The sequence below is a fragment of the Charadrius vociferus genome, unplaced genomic scaffold, assembly GCF_000708025.1.
Source record: "Charadrius vociferus isolate BGI_N301 unplaced genomic scaffold, ASM70802v2 scaffold90, whole genome shotgun sequence".
In the NCBI taxonomy this organism is placed as follows: domain Eukaryota; kingdom Metazoa; phylum Chordata; class Aves; order Charadriiformes; family Charadriidae; genus Charadrius; species Charadrius vociferus.
The window spans coordinates 3382218-3404491 of NW_009647222.1; positions in this window are offsets into that span (position 1 = coordinate 3382218).

A 22274-nucleotide genomic window follows, 5' to 3' on the forward strand; every position below is an offset into this window, starting at 1 on the left:
CCTGGGTATTTTGGATAGAGCTGGAAAACAAAGTGGGCGCACACACACAGACACACACACACACAAAAAAAAAAAACCAAAAAAAAAGCCTGTGTTTAAAAAAAGCCTAAACCAGATATGATATAAAAAGTAGCTTATTTTTTACGTTTTAATTTCTTCCTAGAGTATCAAGCCTCTAGGTGGGGGTGTGGCAATGTGGGCAAGGCAGGGAGAGGAACATCAAGAGACCTGAGGTGCACAGGCGAGCGTGCTCTGCATGCCGAAGGAGCAGACACTTCTGTTCTCACTCTCCGGTGCGCAACAGACCTCCTGTGTGACCATGGGCACATCACCTAGTCTTTCAGATCTCCAGTTCCCCCCACTTGTAAAAAGACTATCCTACCCCACTGCTCAGGCACACCAGGTTGCTCCATGCAGGCTCTGCAAAGGAGTTTTGAGTGGTGTAGCAGGTACTAAAAAATGGTGCAGAATATTATTGTTAGAGCTGTGGCTGTTCATTGCAGATCAAGGATTCCACCAGAAGAGTAAATAGCCTCTTTCTAGAGGCTCAGAACAGCAGTAAGGATGTCCATACAGCCTCACCAGAAATACTGTGCGTACACAGAGTTATTGATTTCTAGGATGCTGTCAGTAGTTGCTTCCCAGTAACTACCAGTAGGACAGAAGAAAGTGTTTTCTCTGTCAACTACAAACTAATCTTTCTGAGTAGCTCTTCAGCCTATACAGCTTTACACTGTTTTGTACTGCTTTGCCTTTGTCCCCAGAGTTATTCCAGGTGTTTGCCTAGCGAGAGCACAAAGCGAGCCCTGGACAGCCTGCAGGTGAGGAGCAGACCATGGGTCTTCCAATGCAGACTCCAGAAAATTGTCCCTTGTCCCACTCCCTGTCACACAGAGAGGTCTTGGACTGCGGCACCTGGAGAGGACAGCAAAAGGCAACCCCAGATAACACCGCACCTTCACCTGCGTGGCAGCGCTGCAGCCTCGGCCAGCTTGGCCCCACAGCTCCACTCTGAAGGACCGTGCTGGGGCTCGGTGGCTGGTTTCCCTTCTGGAATGACCAGCAAGCACTCGTAAAGGTGGCTTTTGCATGGCTGGTGTCTAGCGGGCGCTCTGCCGTGAGGAGCCAGCCTTGGCTGGCACTGCTGTGGAGCTCCAGCAGCAGCTCCTGCAGGAGGTGAACAGCCCATCTGGGTGATCCTGGTTCCCCCCCACCGCGATGGAGGACGGTCCGCGTTCACTTTTCTACCAGTGCAGAAATCCTGCCTTTAAATTCTGTTCCAGACTTCAGGAAAACTTCATGCCAGGAGTTTCATCAAAGCATATGCTTCTGCAAAAGAGCTTTAATGAATCAATGTTTCCTGACAAAAAATAGGTTTTTTGCCAGAAATCCTGTCCAGTTCCCCTATTCAGTTATCTGTCTCTAAAGACCTCTATCTGCAAAACAAGCGCAAGAATTTTACCGCCTTTTTATGAAGCACATTAGGATCTATAGGTGAACAGCTCACAAATAAAGAGCTATTAAAAACTGATGCTTTTTTGCAAACGCATCTGACAGCTGCCACACTAACATTGCACACTAGTATTCAAATGGGGCAGAGTAGTAATTTTGGTATGAACGATCCTGCATTATATTGTTTTAAGATATCCAGTCATTCCCCTGGAAGTGGAGTCCAAGGGTGATGCGAAGGGCTTTGGGGAAAGGAGGGAGCAGGAGGAAGGCGTATTTCTTTCATACATGCTTTACTTTTTAATAGCTGTTGGGATATCTGTTAAACTAAACTGCAATAGTTGGACCACAAATGTTTATCGTAATGACGGCAAAATTATAAAACTGATCAGCCCCATCCTTCAGAAACAGGCTGTGCCTCTGTTTGTTTTTCTGTTGAGGAGGGACGTGTCCCAGAGGATCTCCCTTCGGGAACCCCTGTCTCGGCATGAAATGAGTAACACGATTTATGTAGACAGTGCCAGCTTCTTTCCCTTCTCAACAGAAAATGGCTTTATCTAGTCAGGTAATGTCACAATAAAGCAATACAGTAGAAATTTCATCACTGAATGGTCTAAAAGAGACAGATCACCCAATCTATATTTTCACAGGCTTTTTAAACAACGTGCTGGGCTCAAATGGCAGCAAGCAGTAAAGAGACGTGGGGGGAACACAGACAACCACAAAAACCAAACAACTGATGCTACACCACAGATTTTAAGCACGATATTTTCATGCGGGACTGATGAGAGCATTATCAAAGTTGGATAAACAGGGAGGGGACAATGCAATGGGCCAATCAGATTTAGCAAACCTATTAAGACTTGCTTTTGGCTTTTCACCTGTTTAACTAGGCAAGGCTTAAGGGCAGAGGACGGGCTCTGACAGGGCTGACAGTCCCCCGCTGACAAGGTTCAATACAATGCTCACACGTCCCCAGCACATCTGCACCCGTCCTACCTTTTCTCTCCCTCCCTCACCCTGGGTCAGACCGGGGCTGTGTCTGACTGTGTTTGCACATGCATAGATGGGGATTATAAATAGCTAATTTTTAAAGAAAGTAAAGGTTTCTTTTGCTACACTATTTCAGCTTCTTGCTCTAATCACATTTGTCCCGAGCTAGAGCCTGGTGGTGGGTACAAAGCGCTCTGGTCCATCACAGCAGGGCTAGCGACAGTAATGCTGCACTGCGCGGTTCAGTCAGTCTGAACACAGGCAAATCCTGTATTTCCTATATTCCCTCCCTATTTCTGTTTTTGGGGTTTTTTTTTTTCTCATTGAAAAGAAAAAAAAAAAAGAAGGGGGCCTTAGGAAATGCCACAGGAAGTTCCATAGGAAAAAATTGGGGTACCAATGAGGGGGATTTGGAACCTCAAATGTTCAGCAATGTCACTCACCACTTGCATCTAATTTGGCACACTTCTCAGCTGTGTGATGAAATAAAATACTACTGCCTCATTTTGATGTTTTCTTGGTTTTGAATACCTGAATACAAAGCCTTAAAAAGTCACCAACAGCCACATTATGTACATACCACTGCTGTCACAGTAGCGTCCAGAAGCTCCACTCGTGGTTTCAGCATAACAAGGTTTTTCAGTCTATGAAAAGCCTCAGTGGGTGTTGTTTTGTTTTAAGGAAAAGAACACCACTTACGAGGCAGTTGGTTTGAGCCACTTTTGCTCTGTTGAGGAAAGATCAATTAGTGTCTCATAAAATAAGTTCCCTCCAAAAAATCCAGACTTTTTTTTGCAGCTCATATTGGTAACTCTGTACCACACCGTCAGTGCCATAGAGGGATGGGAATGCAGGAATTGGTGATGGGATTTAGAAAACGAAGAGAAAGGAGGTGTGTCACCACCTACAGAGATTTTTACTTCTTTTCAAAGGTACGAGTGTTTACAAGCTCCCTTCCCTCAAAAGTAAAAGCAGATCTAAAACAAAACTATGTAAGTCACTACTGTCTCAACTGATTTAGGCAGCTGTTGTTGCTGATGGTGTCTTCCCTTCTCAACATTCATGAATAAATTCCTTCATCTTAAACCTTATAAACATATAAGTTCATGAAAGAACTCACATGACTCCTTTTATTTTTAGGAGATTGAATAAAATATTTATATCCCTCTGTGTCCCAAATATCAATTACTTCCTTCACCAAAAAACTACATATGAAACGTGATTAAAAATTTACCCTACTACAAAACAATATACAATTAACTCATACATTTCCAGCTTCCCTTGTCAGACACACACCATATACATCCACATCTATCCCCTTTAAACCATGCACACCATCAATACAGCCTTTCAAATTTGACAGGTAAGTAAAAAATACAGCTATTATCAGACAACGCATCCACATGATCTCCTGACAGCTACAAGCACACACAGCAGTTACCACTAGAAGAATTCAGCATTTACTAATGTGTGTAAGATACCGGTCTGATTTTCCTAGATTATAAGATTCCTAAAGTAAAGGCTTCAGAATTAATTTTTAGAGAAATTTAGGCAAACACAGATGCCGATAATTTTCAGCATAACTTACAGTGTTCTATTTTAACACTTTTTAAAAAATTCTATACAATTATGTTTGCATCTATTTTGTCCTTTCTTATGACAACTGCCCCCTCCCAAAAAAGAATATCCAACAAAAACCCTTAAAACTTTATTTCACTAAAGCTTTCACTTTTTTCTCTTCTTCTGGAATAGAGAACGTGAAATTCAATAGTAACATTTGCTTTCATTGGTGTATTTTACCTAGGAAATATGAGGAATTTAAAATTTTTTACTTAGAATTAAGTAATAGTTTTTAAATGCCTAGAGAAACACATCCTCCACAGTAGTCTTACAGCAACAGAGCCATGAAAATCAGTGGCATTGAAAGAATTGCACAATAAATTACCTAGTTAAAAAAATAATTTAAAAAAATAAAATCAAATCAACATATCCAACCAGGAAATCAATGCTCACAAAGTAGAAGCAGCACTGCAAAGCTGTGTTGGGTTAGTTGTTATTTTTTTAACATGTAGATGTGGTGCTGAGGGACATGATTAAGTGGTAACTTGGCAGTGCTAGGTTAATGGTTGGACTTGATGATCTCAAAGGTCTCTTCAAACCAGAATGATTCTATGATTATATACATCATTCTCAAATTTTTCTTTTTAGAAAGTCTGCTGAATCTCTCTAAAAATTAACTTTAATGATATGTTAATATTCAGATCGCAGGAGCAGAGAAAGGCTAAGAAAAGCAGTACATGAAATACATAGTGAAATGTTTATGAATACCAGATTCTATAGCAAAATACAACAGTTAACCAAAAATTGGTTTTCTAATGCAGAAAGTTGAGGGGTGCTTTTCAATTATCTTTTAAAATGAAATAGCTATGATACAATCAAACACCAACTGATCACAGTTAAATTGGCATAAACTAATGTCGATTTTCTTCCAGTGTACCAAAACCCTCTACACCAGCAGAAGTTATCTTTATACCTGTAAGGAAAAGGATCCTACTGCTTTAATATCAGACATGTTGAGAGTGCGACACATTTTGTGTGTAGCTACTACATTTTGTGCGAACATTAAGTTCAGAGAAGTGAAGCTTTTTTTCAGATACTTAGTGACATCACCTCGCTAAGCAGTGCCTTTAGGAAAGCCCCCATATTGCTGCTGTTGTTTCTGCTGTCTTCTCAGATTTAATTTTTGCAGTTAGTTAAGCTCAGATCAACCTAAGAGGAGCACACAGGTCTTGAGCAGAAGGAAGCAAAAAGAATGAAGGGAAAGGAGAAAAGCACTTTTGAGAAAGAAATTCCCCCAAATCTGTCTGTCTCTCTGCATTCCTACAACCACACACGCAAATGCTGTGTGTCCTTTCTCAGATGTGGATCTGAAGTGGCCACCATTTCCAAGATGAGAGGAAGACAACTGCCCAACATGTTGTATACTCCCCCCTGTGATGGAGAAAACAAGCATTAAAAAGTTTTGTGGATCAGGGATGAGGCTTGCAGTAGTATGACTCTACATTCATACATAGTAGTATGACTACTCCCACTGAAGTCAGGCAGAAGCAAAACTTCTCAAGTGCTTATGTGAGGTTGATCACATGCCTCTTGTGTTCAGTTCTGGAAGATCGCAGGGTGGTCTCCAATTCCCTATTTCTGGCTTTCTACAGCCTCTGCTAATACAAAATAGAAGGACTTCCCATCTGGATGTGTCTTCTGACAAGCAATAACAACATACGACTCGATGATTTCCAGCAGGAGTACAGAAGAATGCACAGTGGAAAAATGTATATTTGAATTCATAATTTTTGAACTTATTTTCATTCTCATTCTATGAAAAATTCATTTGTACTATTAAAAACTGTTGTGGCGGAAACCCAAAAATCCAAGCCAATTTCATAATGGAAGGCAATTAAGTTGATTGCTGAATGATAAACACCACATCTTTCTTCAATGAGGATACTGTTCTTGAGTAAGCAAACTGTTTTTCTGTTCATAAATTTAAAAGAACACATCAAAAAATCTCTCTCTCAAAAGTTCAATGGAAAGCAAACATTCATTACTGAGTTCTTTAAAGTCTCTGCCGTTTCAAGAGCTTATATGTTAATAATGGGGGCAGAAAAAAGCAAACTGACTCTTAAGCAAAAATCTTAGGATTAGAAAAAATACCTCTACAAATCCTGACCTATATTTTTGCTTTCCAGCTCTCTAGTCATTTTCAGGAATGAATGTCTTCCTCTAGAATCTCTAGGTTGATTTAAGACTGGAATGAGAGAGTCACTGTGAAAGAGACATTTATTGCCCTGCATGTAGTTAAATGGCAAAGTTTATTTCTCAAGTAGGACAAGAAAAAATGTGCAACAGAAGCTTATTGGTTTATTCCCTTGGTCCAGGCTATGTGAACTATTTAGGTTAAGATCCTTTATTCCGAAAACCAAACCAAAACACCGCCATCACAAATTGACTATACCAGTCCAGGAATTCATATTGAACACAGATAAAGAAATGTTTGAATTTCTAGGCAAGGCTAGAAGAAGAATACATGGTTAAATCTGCATTAGAAATCAGTTTTGAAAGTAAAGTCAGGTAAGAGCCTGGGGCAGTGATTATAATTTGCGGATTGCTGGACCTCAGTATTTTTCTGCAGCAGTAAAGTCGTGAATGACAAAATGCCACACCTTGCTATGGATCATCAAAATCTAAATGTAGCTCTTAGCATCTGTAAACATACACATTAAAGACAAAATGTAAAAAAACCCCAATAACAAAAATAAACAAAACCCTTATAGCAATTTTAGGACTTTATGGTGACCCATAGGTCACATCACAAATACACACAAACCATACTGGCCACACTCAGACCCTGATAAAAGACTTTAAGTCAAACCAGGCAGCAAAATGAAACCAGGTATTAAACCCTGAACAGAAGTCCACTGCAGTCATGATTCCCATGATCTAGAACTGACAGTATCCACCAACAGCTGAGGTGAAACTCAAACCACATGAAAAGATGGCAACAAAAGACATTAGCTGAAGAAAAAAATTTAATTGCTTGGAATCTGTGATATTTCTCTCTTGTTTCTCAACAGTCTTTTCTTCATTGTTCCAAAAGGCACCAACAAGTTCCTGGGGTTAGAGACACTCCATCTGTTGCATTTGAACAATACACAGAGAAGTGAACCCCGAATGTAATCCGAACCTTTGGACACATTAGGGAAATTAACAGCCACACTAAAAAAATGAATATTCTCAGCAAGCTGCTCCTTCCTTCAACTCCCTTCTGTACAGGTCAGGCTAAGATTTCACTAAAGATAATACAATATTTAAAAAAAAAAAAGGATTTTATATTTTCAGTGGGAAAAGTCAATGTTTTTGATGCTTCATAGTGTCAAGAGGCAGAAGGTCTTTGAATTACATCTTCAGAAAGACATTAAATACGAAATAATTTGTAAAGCCATAAATGTGGCTTTACAATGTTTACATGGAATGTTTACATGGAAAGTAGTGAGCAGTACAAGCCACAGTAGCCACTATCAGAAAGGCTATAATGTGCAGAAATACAGGATGATTAGGCACAGCAGATTACTAGGAAGGTACTCCAACATAGAAGCCCCAAAGCCAATGTGATGATATGATAATTTTTCATGCCAAACGATCTCAAAATGTTCTGTGGGTAATGCTGGCTTGTAGTTTGCTGACAAATGGGATCTGGGTGCTCAAGATGAAATTTCACCCAAACTTGATTTTCAAAGGGTGCTCATGACTCTTGTAGATCACACCTCTGATAGGGCAGCCAAAATGGGCATTTTAAGTGGAAGGTACTGCTGGAGTTACAGAAGTGACCCTAGACCTGTCCCCCTCTTTGCTTCCTTAGCCAACTGGCTTCAGTGCTTTGGAGGAAGACCAGCACCTTCAGCAGTTCTGCACACAACTCAGTCTTTGGGATCTCCCATTCAAGAGACATGTTTTAATTGTATTTATTACAAGCAAATACAATCCCCTGCAAGCTCCAGCTCCCTCACCAGGTTGCTATTTGAGCAGAGACTAGGTTAAGCAATTTGGGAAGCTCTTAAAGGACAGGTACGATGTCAGATAATTAAAAAAATATATAAATTGATGTGGGTGACTGGCATGACTCAGCAGTCAAATATTTTCATTCAGCGATATTTAGCATTAAAATTCAAACAGGCTCAGGTGTCATTAGCTATTTATGAGGGAAAGATTCTCAATTAAGTATTCCTCATTTGTTAACAATTCAAGTTACAATGGAGCTTTTATTTCCTTTTAATTGTAAGCAAACAATATTATTAGTACTCAAGGCAGACAAAACAGCAGTATTATCATTATTCATTTACCATTATTACTAAAAAGTATAAGAAAAAGCAACAAAACCCCCCAACCTCAATCTCTTCCTCCACCCCTCAAGATATCCTTTCTAATCCTATAAAAGCATCTGTCTTTGATTTCAAGTGGAGTACCTGCTGTGCAGGATGCAATGCCAATCCAATTTGTGCGCAACAAACCCAAATGGGTTGAAATGAACTCTGCATTTTAAAGATGTTTTTGTTTAATCATTACCGTCACTCCTCTTTAATGAATACATTAATCAAGCAAAACTTCAAGCAAAAACGGAAAGGCTCATCTCAAGAAATGAAAAAACAAACAAAAAAACCCCCCTATCTTCACAATATCCGCTACTGTCAAACACAGTTACACTTTCCTTTGGCAGAACTTCAAATGCATGTTACTGTAGGTTGTTTGGAGACATTATGTAGAGGCAGCAGCTCCCTCCAGGAAGAAGTGGAGGAGGAAACAGGTGAGCTGCCTTGTAGTCTCTACCCTGCTACTGAGCTGATTAATGACCTGCTATGCAGGATGTACAGCCCTGAGGTTTCCTGAGCACCCCCTCAAATGTCCTAGAATTCCATTCTATTTTAAGGAAATAAAAAGAATGGTCAATACTGCATTGTCACCAACATGTACAAACCATGTACTTAAAATTTATTTGACCCTTCAAAATTTGTTTATTTCAAAGCTCGGTATCAGTAAGAACAACTCAATATTTGGAAGATTTTCATCAGACAGCAAGAGGCAAGGGGCTGGCCTAAAGAGAAACTTATTTTTAGGAATTAGAGTATGTAAATGCTTATTTCTGACAAACTCAATCATGCCCATTATTTACCTTATGATGTTTATCCAAATTTTTGAAGTAGAGATTGAAGATGAATTTGCACAGGAAAATACCAGCAAAGAAGAACAGAAAATGGGAGAACACCACAGTTTTTTCAGTCTGGCATTCCCACCATCTCCATCACCCAGGCAAAATTAAGGATTTGTTGAAATTTAACCATCATGATACACTGGAACAACCCAGTTATTTCACAAATAAAATGGAGCTAATTCAATGTAACTTGCTCAGATGATAGATGCATTTTATATAAGTGTTTTTCCTTTATAAGAATCTTCCTTGTTGAAATTGTCATACTCTTTCATCAAGGTAATGTTTAAAATCCGTTACTTCTCTCTTGCTTCATTTGTGCATTATATATAGCATCATATATATTTTCCTGAATGTTTAAGGCATTTCTACTGGTCACTGTCACATGCAAACCTGGGGAAAAGGGTTGCTGAGAGCAGAACCAATGTTGCAATGTTCCTTTGAGAGGGTTTATTACAGAGCTAGATCCTTTCCAGGAGGAATTATCCAATAGCACTCCATTAAAGGACCATAAAAATTTTAAAGACATTTTATGATTAGGCCAGTGACATTTACTAGAAGTTCTCCCATGGCTTCCACAAATTTTATCTCAATGTGGGAACAAAAAACAGCAGAGGAACAATCACATTGTTTAAATTAATTCATAGTTTGACTACAAAAAAAGGCACTGTTTCCAGTATCAGATGGACTAAGAGGAATATAGTAATATTAAAAAAAAAAAAAAAAAAGGATCATAGTTTTTCTTCTTCCTAAAGGAAAAAAAGAAATTAAGATAAATTTTTATGTGGTCTCTCGATCCCTGGATGGTCTATATCCTTTTTTCACATTTCTTAACAAAACTAGGCGGCATGAAAGTTGGCTATACTGATGCACAGCAGATAGTAGCATCAGAACAGCAAAATGCCTAACTAGAAGATCAGCCACGGCTGTTTCTGGAGTTACCAAGCGGTCAAAGGACAGTTCACTCCTCTGCACGTTCATACAACAAGCTGGAATCAGACAGGGAAGAGCAGGAAACATCCTCCATCCTCTGACATAAAGGTCTGGAATTCACTGATGTTGTTATTCTATATTAATACAACCATGGAACAGATCTTTTATTCATTTATTTTAAGATCTATCCCGTTCAGAATTATTCCAGAAAAGCTACTTGGTCAGAAAAATGGGAGACTGCTCCCTCGATGAGCAGTGACTGAATCTGATCACTGCCAGATTCAGAAAAAAAGCGGAGACAACTCCTCTCAGTCTCATTACAGAATCCAGATGAACCAAGGTACACATGAATTATGCATGAAGTAATTTGAAAAAGTTGTATAAGAAGTTAAAGTTGTGATTATTTGTCTTTTTTTTTTTTTAAATCTGTCACTTCTAGCAATAACATTTATTTACCAGTTATTCCGATGTTACTTGTTCAAAATAATAGCTAATATTTTCCTTACTGTTTCTTCCAAGTTCTCCATTTGAAAAGCAATTAAAAGATATCCCCAGTTTCTTCTGGGAGAGACCCAATTTCCTGATTTCAGTTGTTGATAGATACGAAGCAACATCACATAGAGGGAAAGAAAAAGAAAAAGACGAGAGAATGAAGTCATCCCAACCTTCTGTCAGGCACTTCACAGCATAATGAGCTATGATGAAAAACAAGTCAAACGCTGAGAAAACAAGAAAGCTTGGAGATTTGGTCTTACTGACGGATCGGGAGTAATTAATTATTACCCATGTGACCACTGGATGTCCCCACTGTTCCTCAAATGCAGCACAGACACCATCTACCTGGCAGTTACAAAGCCAGCAGATCTGGCAGAGAGCGGGGAGCATGCAAAGACACAGGTAGCAATGGTCCCCACACTAATCTCATGCCCAACGCATGCAGACACACACACGCGGCATGTGCGGGAGCAAACTGGAGAGCTGGGGAACAGCAGGTCACACACGCCGAGAGAGAAACAGTCTTGGAATACAGTTTCCACCAAGTTCGCTTGGTGCCTACTGGATGTTCAATAATGCAACACCGAGCGAGGCCGGGTGATGGATCCTCAGAGGGAGCTGGGAAAGCAGAATTACTTCTGAGGAGATGTGTAGGAAGCCTGGATTAGGGCATGGGGTGCAATGGAGCAAATGGAAGAGACCCTTGTGCCATACCAGATGAGAGGAAAAGTGAGGAGGAGCAGGGATGCCAGTATAAGATCACCGAGCAGCTGCCAGTCAAAAGCATTCAAAAGAGCCAAAATAACAAGAGAACATCTGTAGCGCCATGGGGTGCTCTTCATATCAAAGCTTTGAGGGCACCGGTGGGATGAAAGCTGGAGAAGGCAAAGGAAAATAAAAACAAACCCCAAAATACACTAGGAAGGCTACTTCAACACATTCTTCTTTTGAGGTCAGGTCATATGAGAGGTTTAAGTTCACAAGAAGGTGTAGGTAGCCGAGCTGTTAAGATCAACTCATTTTTATTTATTTTGTCATGTGACAAAAAGCCAGACCCAATTCTGCCAGCAAGGACCAACTGCCTTGCTTACTATGAAACAAAAGGAAAAAGGAAAGAGATTGTCCTATTTTTTAATTTAAGGAATTTCCTACTAATAGAGTCAAAAGCAAATTTAAAATCCACCATGTGTCTGTTTTGCAGACATAGAAAGCTCAAGTTCTGATAGCTCATGACTTATTTCACGCTTGTAACAAGAGGTTACATCATAAAAAGCACCAGATCCCTCCTCTGTCCCCACCTCCTTTTATTAGCACAGCTCACTGATGTTAGATGTTGAACTACAAAGTGATGGGAAGGGCAGCAGTTGCTCATCCAAAATAATATTTGAAGGGTTTGCACTCTGTGAAGGTGAAATGTGAGTTTATTCTCTCTCCTCCATCATTTCTCCCCTTCCTACCACTTGTAGAAGCCTGATCAGCAAAGGGGCTGGGTCACAGCTGACTTCACCTTGTGCTTCAAAAAGCAAGGCATAAAAAAAACCCGCAAAAGCACAAGCACTAGCAAAGAGATACTAAAACCAAATATAAACTAAAAACAAGTACCTAAATTGCACATTTCACTAGAACATGCTAAACTGGCAATTAGTATTACGTTTAGTTATTTTCAGTATTCTAATTAGTTACATAAGCTATTGGGACGAACAGAAACACAGAACTAAGGATAATTCCTTCAGCCCGGACGCCCGGAAGGATTTTCCAGAAGGGTTTTTTGTTTTGTTCTGTATTTCCCACCCACCCCCCCCTCCACCCCAGCATTAGAGGGATGACTGGTCTGACACATTGTGGATATTCTTTTGTTCGGATTTCAGATGTTCACAAAAACAGAGCTGCACTGAAAAGGCAGGGTTGGTTTTTTTTTTTAGGGGGAGAGCCCTGTGGGAAGGAAGTGCATGAATATATTTGAATAATAAATTAATTTGAGAATTTCATGGTTTGCAATTAAATTAATTAGGTACTCTGAATTACTGGCCAGTGACTCTTCAAGCTTGTTCTACTTGGTTTGAAGTGATGTATACACACAAATGTTCCAGAAAACCAGATAGCTTTTGTTCCCTCCCCTGGATCTCATCTATACTTTCAGATCAGCAACTGACCATAATACGTATGCTTGGTATGAAGAATAAAATAGATAAAGTGATTTGCTGAGATTTCACAATAATAATAAAAAAATGTTACTTGTTAGGCTGACTTTTCATAGTCGACACTCTTTTGCAGCATGTTGTCTGACAGAGAGAATTCATTGTGTACGTTTCAGCCTTCCAAAAATAAGAGTTACTATCATGACTCTTCATCCAAAGATCTGAGATTGCTTAAAAATGTCAGGGATGCTTTATGACAGCTGTTCAAATTCTGAGCAGTTTCTTTATAGCTTTCTGCTCTAAAGGAGGATAAGTAACATATCTAATCCTGAGACCTGATTATTTTCCCAGGTTTAAAGTGGAGACTGTGCACTCTCATTTTCAGACGTCTTGTTGGAAAACTAGTTCTCTGGCACCTCCTCCACTCGCAGGACGCTCTGTCTCCACTTGACTCCAAGCTAAAGGCAAGTAAGACTGCTCTGCACTCTCCAGCTCTCAGCTTTTTGCGTCTTAATCAGGTACTACAATTAGAAGTCAGCCATACTTAAGGCTTACACAAGCTTAGGAAAAAATAATAGAAGAAAATATCAAGAAACAGTTAAAAAATCCATCTAGCCACACATTTTGGGGCCCAAACGTTCATGATCTCACCCACTCTCCTTGCCACAGACCCCACAGAGGAAGAGTTTAGCCTATAGTCTTACAGCTGTGATAGTAAGAATGACCCTTCAGAATCAGTCCGATTCCTCCAATTTTAATGTCATTGCAGTTTGAAAATCGTGAGGCCAACAATGGAATAATTTAAATTAAATCTTTAGCCATTAGAGATACAACTAAGCCCATTAGTGTTCACAAAAGATTACCAGACTCATAGGAATTATATTTAGTTAAACAAAACAAAAACTGTTGAGCCATTGCTAGGGTTGTCCGCAGTGCCTCCACAAAAAAGGCTTTGCCCACACAAGCTGGAAGACAATTGAATGAAGAAGCAAGTATTGAAAGGTGTCTACAGAAGAAAAAGAAAAAAAAAGGTTTAGGCCAATTTTGCTCGTACCCTTATGCTATGGCATTTGTTCCTTATCAACCGTTAATTTAGTGGAGAAGAATTTGGCCCAGAGTTGCTATAGTTATCTCTGATTAAGTTTTAGGTAATCTTGTGTGATAGAAAATGCATGCATGAAATTGCTGTGTAGTCCGGCCTGAAACACTCGGAATGCCTTTATAGAGCCCTTTAAGCATGATAAACCAGAACAAGACCACACAGTAAATCCCGTCTTGCACTAAGGAGTCTCACAAATTCAGTTTTAATTTTTATAAACAGATTGCTTCTTGGGTTGTTATTATTAGTGTGAGCTGGACAGCTTGAATTAGAGAATAATTTATTCCCTGTGCATTTCTAATTACAGAAAAGAGGTTCACTCACTGACACACTTGTCCGTCTTGTTCTTTCCTGTCTTTCAGGCATGGCTGATTGCAGTTAAATAGACAGACCAGCACAAACTGCATAAGAAACACAACTCTGTCAAAAAAGGACTGAAGTGTTACCATTAATTATTCTGGACCATGTGCTCATTTACAACAGATCTAACATGAGAAATATTCTCAGAGGTGTCAAACAGCCTCAGTTTCATAGGTGCATGGGGGTAGCACTGACTAAATGTTTGAGTGACTGGTAGGATGTGACCTGCCAGAGACCCTTGAAGCTTGGGGATTTCATGTGCAATTTGTGTTTCAGTATTCAATAGATAATTTAAATTGAGCCACTCTCTCTGAGCATTTCTGAAGGATCTACATGCCCGAGCCTGTGTCAGAACTGCACGAGCATCTCCAAAAAAAAAAAAAAAAAGCATTTATGAGCATCTGCGCAAGTGATTATTTGGAACTCGCTGCATCTTAAAAAGGCTTGGAGAAAGTGAAAACATTGTTTTGTAAAGAATGTCGAAAGGTAGGCGTAACACTCACTGAGTGCACGGGAAGGTAGCTCGAAAATGCTAACTGATGGAAAGAACAAAAACAATCACCATGATTTAGTTAACCCTTGCTACAACAGGGGCTGTTATTTAAAATAACTGAGCAAAGAATAGTCCACTTTAGTCATTAATCAGACGAACAAACTTTACACAGGCAAGAATCAGTTGACTGGTAATTCACATTGGAACTGAAAAGAAAAGAAGCACTGGATTTACTAAGCAATTTACATCCTTCAGCAATTTCACCAAAACTTCAAGAGTACCCTCTTTCTGGTCACTTTTTTTTTTTAAATACAAGAAATATGTACTTCAGATGTGCCCTCGCTGCCACTGTATTTAGTCTTTTTAACATCTATGGAATCTAACAGATGAGACCTTCATCCACTTTTCATGTATTCTCATAAACATGAATTTCCTACACAACGTAAGGAGCAGCAATCGAAAGTTCTCCCATAATGAACCAACACCATTTTCAAATAGGTAATAATCACCTTCCTCCCAGTACAGTTTTTGCTGCTCTCTCTGTTGTTGAAACGATTTGCCTATTTTTGCAAGACCTGCATAATTTCCGTACTTGGATGTGCACAATGAAGTTTCTTCCTTAAAGACATTCCTTAGTGCTTTTTCACAGAACACCATTAAAGTTTAGTTTAGAAACAGCTTAAGCCTAAAGAGCGTTTCCACTAAATGACAGCACTCTACAAGCAGTGACAAAGCTTGTTGAGGGGGTTATCATCTGTCAGCATGATATTAAAATCTCTCAGGTTCTTCAACTGAATATATTAAAAAGGAACAATTTCAAGACGATAGGAAAACTATAAGCCAAGGTAAAGAAATTCAGAATTGCATGTAATGCTGGATTCGCTTTGAAGCACCATCCTCTTGCAACCTTTCAGTTTACTATTCAACATTTGTTTTGAATTTATGGTTTTGCTTGGTATCAAAGATTGCCTCTATCTGCCAGCTAAATAGACAGTATCTTCATATTGTATTCATTGACCATCTGAAAAACAAAGCTGAGGTAACTTGCTGTGCCTTTTGCCTAAGTGCTACTATAGCTACTGTCCCCAACCTCATCAGCTCTCTTGCTTCTGAAGTTCACATGACATGACAATGAAAGTGTTCAGGATCTGGTTTCAAAAGATGCTTTTTACCAGGCTACAAAGCAGGTAGGACAAACATTGACTGCTTTAAGGTTTTTGTTTTTTGTTGGTTTGCCCCCCCCCCGCCCCGCGGTTGGGTTTTTTGGTTTGCTTGTTTGTTAAGCATTTCAGATTTCAAAACATTCCTTCTGATCTCAAAGGAAACAGAATATATTTATATATATTTAAATAATAAAAGAAATATCCGGAAAATACGCATGCACACCTACATTCAGTCTCCATCCAGTCAGCAAAGTTCCAAACAAACAACAAAAAAAAAAGTAGGAAAAGGTGCTGGTCATACAATATTTTTAAAAAAGTTTGTTAATTTTCTTTTTGAGAGTATGTACCCCCTAACAAAATGCACAAAATCCCAGTGTTTGGAAAGGTGGTGGACTACCCCCCAGCCAAACTGCAGATATACCTACTCCACATTTTTTCTTTAATCTGGGAAAAAAAGCGCCCAACAAAATACCAGTCCCAAACCAAAAACAAATCAACCCCCACGCCCCCACCCCCCAAAAAAAGTTCCAAACAAACAACAAAAAAAAACAAAGTAGGAAAAGGTGCTGGTCATACAATATTTTAAAAAGAGTTTGTTAATTTTCTTTTTGAGAGTATGTACCCCCTAACAAAATGTGTAGGCTGTATCTACAGTTCTGTAGTCTTAGGGTGCATTATCCAGTACTCTGCAGAGATGAAGTATCTTCAAAACACTGAAAAAATCATTGTCAGAGCAGTTTCTTTCAGTGTTACTACCATTGAGTATTAGAACTGATTAATTAACTTTAAAGAGACAGCACTGGTACTACTAGACCACATAAGGTTCAGATGTCAACCTTCTCTGAATCAAGGAAATCTATATTTATGGTTACAGCCAGAGACCAAAGCTAGAATAATTTAAAGTACTACACCAACAGAATATTTCTTCTATGGTGAGATTTTTAGAGACTAGATAGATAGAAAGGAAAAGGTCGTTTTTATTCTACTGAGAACAGAGACGTGATGAGGAGACTTGTGAGTTTTATTTATTTTTTTTCTTTTTAAGATTAAATAAAAGCAGACTTTCAAAATATCCTCTGGAAGGTACCTGTATTTGCCCTTGCCAAGGCAACTCTAGCATGTTATAGCAAACATGTTTGCTATATAGCACATGTTATAGCAAACACACACCAAGCTGAAGTCTTAAAAGCTTTAGTTCTGCTCTGCAGCTCTGCTCTAGGGTCACAAGGAAGTCATTCTCCTACCTCATCTTTCCAACTTAGGCTTCCCACAGAAGCTGAACAAGACTGATTTTCGTATCACATGGGTCATGCACCTCTTTCTTCTGTCACTGGCAAAAAGCAAGCCATTCTAGAAAAATTACCAAATCTTTCAAGATGCAATAGTAGCTCCAATTAAAATAGGGAGAAGAAATCCAGCACAGACCTAGACAGCTCAGTTTAATGCTGTAAATTTACCTCTGAGGTATTTTAATCAGACACACTTAGGGTTCTTTACCAAAAAAGACTTCTGAATGTTATTCTTACTTTCATACCTAGGGAACCTGACTGAAACAGATTAAGTAACTTGCACGAGGACACTCAGAGCCTACGTAATGTCTGATCTGGGTTCTACCTTCTGACTACTACTGCTGAGCCTTAACAACTCCCTCTTTCCTCTGCAAAGCTGCAGGCTTCAGCAAACAAAGCATTCCTTATAGCTAATTGGTATTACATGGAAACTCAACTGCTCTTATTTACAAAACTACAGATTTATGTCAAGCAAAGCCAATTATGCTTAATGTTTAAACTATTGCAGGTGCTCAATGACATTGTTGCTAGGCAGTAGAAGTGAAATTGCTCTTTTAATGCATCTTGTTCCAACTGGGAGCATGTGTTTTATCATCAGTGTAAACTTAACAGATGGAGATCTTAATCCTCACCAGCGAGCTTTCTTCACCCTCCCTCACTCAAAATGGTGTCCCATGCATTTAGACTTAACTGAGGTGCTCAACAAACTCTCTGGGACAGAATTTGTATTTTTCGTATGTGCATACATGAATACAGTATAAACCATGCATTTAACCCTTAAAAAAAAAATCCCCAAACCGCACCAGCAGCAATCAGGAATACATATGGCTATTCAAGGCTAGTAATGACCTCTGCTGAGCACAGCACCTACTCAAATAGTTAAACAGAACTGGCAGACAGCACTAGAACAGCTTCTTTCAAAGTTAAGACTGAATCTACAGACTCCTTTATACTAATTTCACTGTGTGCTGGGACAAGATTTAGAAAGTTTAGGCAGTGCTCAAACTAGAAACCTGAACTGGGATGTTTCTGGTCACTCCTAACCTCACTTAGAACGCAACTTTTTCCACAATAAATTACAAAATTATAATCCTTTATGGTGAGGAATAAAACATACATATCTTTGAGTTACTTTGTGCAAAGCAACATCAACAGGTGACCTCAAACACAGAATTCACAGAATGGTTAGGGTTGGAAGGGACCTCTGGAGATCACCTAGTCCAACCCCCCTGCCAGAGCAGGGTCACCTACAGCACGTTGCACAGGACAGCGTCCAGGCGGGTTTTGAATGTCTCCAGAGTGGGAGACTCCACCACCTCTCTGGGCAGCCTGTTCCAGTGCTCCACTACCCTCAAAGTAAAGAAGTTCCTTCTCATGTTAAGATGGAACTTCCTATGTTCAAGTTTATGCCCATTACCCCTCGTCCTATCACTGGGCGCCACTGAAAAAAGACTGCTCCCATCCCCCTGGCATCCTCCCATTAAGTATTTGTATGTATTAATAAGATCCCCCCTCAATCTTCTTTTCTCTAGACTAAAGAGACCCAAGTCCCTCAGCCTTTCCTCATAAGAAAGGTGCTCCAGTCCCCTAATCATCTTCGTTGCCCTAACGAAGCAAGCAGATCTGAATGTTTTGTTTTCTCCCATAAAAACTGCCATAGATCAACAAAATGCTGAACAAAAGAAGGCTATTCTAACATTTTCCAGCTGCTTATTGCATTATTTCATATGTGCACACATCTCCTTATTTTTTCTGTCCCCTCTTTTTTTCTAACTTATTAAGCCAGATGTGAGAAGCAGCTTCTTTCAAGGTCAAGACCAAACCTATAGAATCCTTTATACTCATTTAACTGTGTGCTGGTACAAGGTTTATAAAATTAAGACAGTGCTCTGAAAGTACAAAGGATTCCAGCAGCTTTGTGTGGAGTCCCAGATGCTGCAGCTCAAGAAGCATCCCCGTCTGTTGAGTATAACTGCTAAATAGCTCTGTCATAACAGCGATCGTGATTGATAGACTTTTGCATATAGCTTCCTCTGCACCAACCAGCTGAAATAAGTCAAAATCCAGCTATCAGTACCCCTTTCCTTTTGCCATCCATCCACAAGGCCAAGTTCTTAACCATATCGGATAGAAAAAGCCTTCCTCTAGGCCCTGTGAAGAGGGCAGAGAGTTTTCAGCAGTCAACTGCTCATGCCGAAGCCCATTCTAACCCATATCTTCCAGAGTACCTCTTTATGAAGGCTGCCCAACTGATTCCTTCTCCATTGATGACAGTCTTTCTTGCATGATTGCATGACGGAGAGGTCCTGTCCAGGGAGTTAACTAATCCTCTTTTTCTTGCAGAATAATCTTCATCAGACAATTACACTGCAATAGCTGCATTCCATTCTCTGCTGTCATCTATTCTCACATTTTGATTTCTGAGGAAAAAAAGAAAAAGGGGGTCTTAGGAAGTTTGAGGTCATTCAGCCTGAGCATGCACCAGGGAAAACACTTTATCTTAACAGACAGTTAGGTTTCTTGCACTCCTGTTCTTGATGTAAGTGGTTCCAAACTGCTGTTATTTCTGCAGTTTTAGAAAAATAATTATATTATTATCATTAGGTGCTAAAAGCGTCTCTGGCTCAAATCTTAGATTTTACGCTTTTATGACATAGTTCTTCTCCCTTTGTGTATAAGTCTCAAACGCATTGAGAGCGACCACATACCTCTTGTCAGCAGACTCCAGCCAGCATCTTTGCAGCTTTTCTGTGCCAAGACAAAGGTAAAGTATTCAGGAATTTATCGCTTTTTCCTTATGGAAAGAAACTAGGATTTTCCGTGGCTTAAAGCTGCATTTATTGTAGTACAAACACCATTTAGAAAATAATACCCTACAAGCAAACAACTGTCAGGTGGGATGGACAGATTTACTCAAATATGTAGGAATTAGCCTGCCTCCCACTCTCCGGTGCCCTTGGAGAATAGGTTCTTCAGCCTTTCGCTGCCATTCACTCTCACTGCCCCAGCACCAGCCCACTTATGCAGTTACTTTTGGAGAAAGAGGTTGTCTCTTCCCAAGGGCCAGGGCAAGGCAAGCAGGAAGACCTTTTTACCCCCCCACACCACCTGTGCAAACAAGGAATTGTGCACTCAGCTCCTCCATCAAGGCACAATGTCCCACCCAGTCAGCAAGCACATCTGTGATACGGATGACCATTTCAGGTGAACTGGTATGAAGATATACTTGCTTCTTTCATCTTCACCAGTGCATCCTAGGATCACATTCTCTTTTACCCTGAAGGAAGATATCAAACACGTTCCACAAAAAACTCGCTTCCAGATGGGTACCTCCCCTTTCTACAATATCTATTGCCATCTGGGCTTTAATAGGTCCCTCAGCCACCTTGTAGCTCTTCTGTTGACCCTGATCTCTGTCTGCACAAGTTATTTCCCACGGGACATATGTCAAATGCTCTACTGAAAACAAGGCAGATCATGTCTACTATGTTTTGTTTAGAAAATGAATTCTCATTACACACCAACATAAAGGTAATCTGGCAAATCTGCCTTTGATACATCCGTGTTGCAATTTATTAAATTTCCTTTTTATCTCATGACTTTAAATATTCTCTTTTAATTTTTGTTAAAAAAAACCTTAAATACTAGTGAGATCAAACTAACAGCTCCTTCCTGCCTTCCTTCCTGCTTTTTAGATGCGTTTATTACATTTTACTCTCCCTTCTATAACATGGAACCTAAAGTTACAGCATTAAATATGGTTAACGGTAGATTCCTTTACCAGCTCTTTCATAGTTTCAGTTCACAAATTACCCTCTGTGTCAGTTCAGTGCATTATACTTTTTAAATGTAGTTTCTCCTGTGGTAGAGCGTGCCTCATATCCAGTAAGCAGTCTGGCTTGACCACCACTTCCAATACAAACACCTTGATATCAAAGTACTCCTTTAGTTTTTGGTTTCAACACATTTCCCTTATCACATAAAGACCCCACTTCTCATTCTTTTTAGTAATATGACTTTAAAAAGAAGAAAATGTTAAGTGCTAGACTAGCATCATTTACAATGCCAAAGTCAGTCAATTTGGGGAGCGTTTAACACTGTTTAGATCTTTAAAGTGGAATATATTTCACTAATACTTTCCCCCCTCATTTCCAGCTGCATCTACCCTTTCCCAATCTTCTTTTCCTTATTCCCTTCATCCCCTTCAGCTGGGCTACAATTAGTAATTCTGATGTAAATAAAATTCTAGTCTCCAGTTCTCCTACTAGCAATATTCTGTCTATCATCCTTTAGGAATGACAAATCTCACAGTGCTTCTGCCAAATAAAAGACTAGATGCCTCAGCATCAATTTTCTTGACATACTTTATGGACTTATTACTGGTGTATAGGTTCTAGTATATTTTTTGGTACATCTCAAAGCAATTTGCAAAGAAGGTGTCAAGTTTTAACCTCAGCCAGCACCTAAGCACCATGCAGCCATTCACTCACTCCCCCCCCAAGTTGGGATGGGGGAAAGAATCAGAAGAGTAAAAGTGAGAAAAGTCGTGGATTCAGATAAAGACAGTTTAATAGGTAGAGCAAAAGCCACGCACACAAGCAAAGCAAAACAAGCAATTCATTCAATACTTCCCATCGGCAGGCAGGTGTTCAGCCATCTCCAGGAAAGCAGGGATCCACCACCAGTAACAGCTAAACACACCACAACTCTGAACATCCCTCCCCTTTCTTCTTCTTCCTCCAGCTTTATACACTGAGCGTGACATCATATGTCATGGCATATCCCTTTAGTCAGTTGAGGTCAGCTGTCTCCTCCCAACTTTTCATGCACTCCCAGCCTACTCGCTGGTGGGGCGGTGTGAGGAGCGGGAAAGGCCTCGACTGCTTAGCAACAGCCAAAAACATTAGTGCGCTATCAACAGTATTCCCATCCCAAACGTAAAACATAGCACTCCCACCTTTGCGAGTATCAACTAATACCAGACTCCAAAATTATTTGTAAATGATACTTTCACAAAGTAATTTGCTAAACAAATACATACATGAGTTTATTAATTTTGAACCATTACTAAGTACTAATACATATGGATACCTATTTCCCTA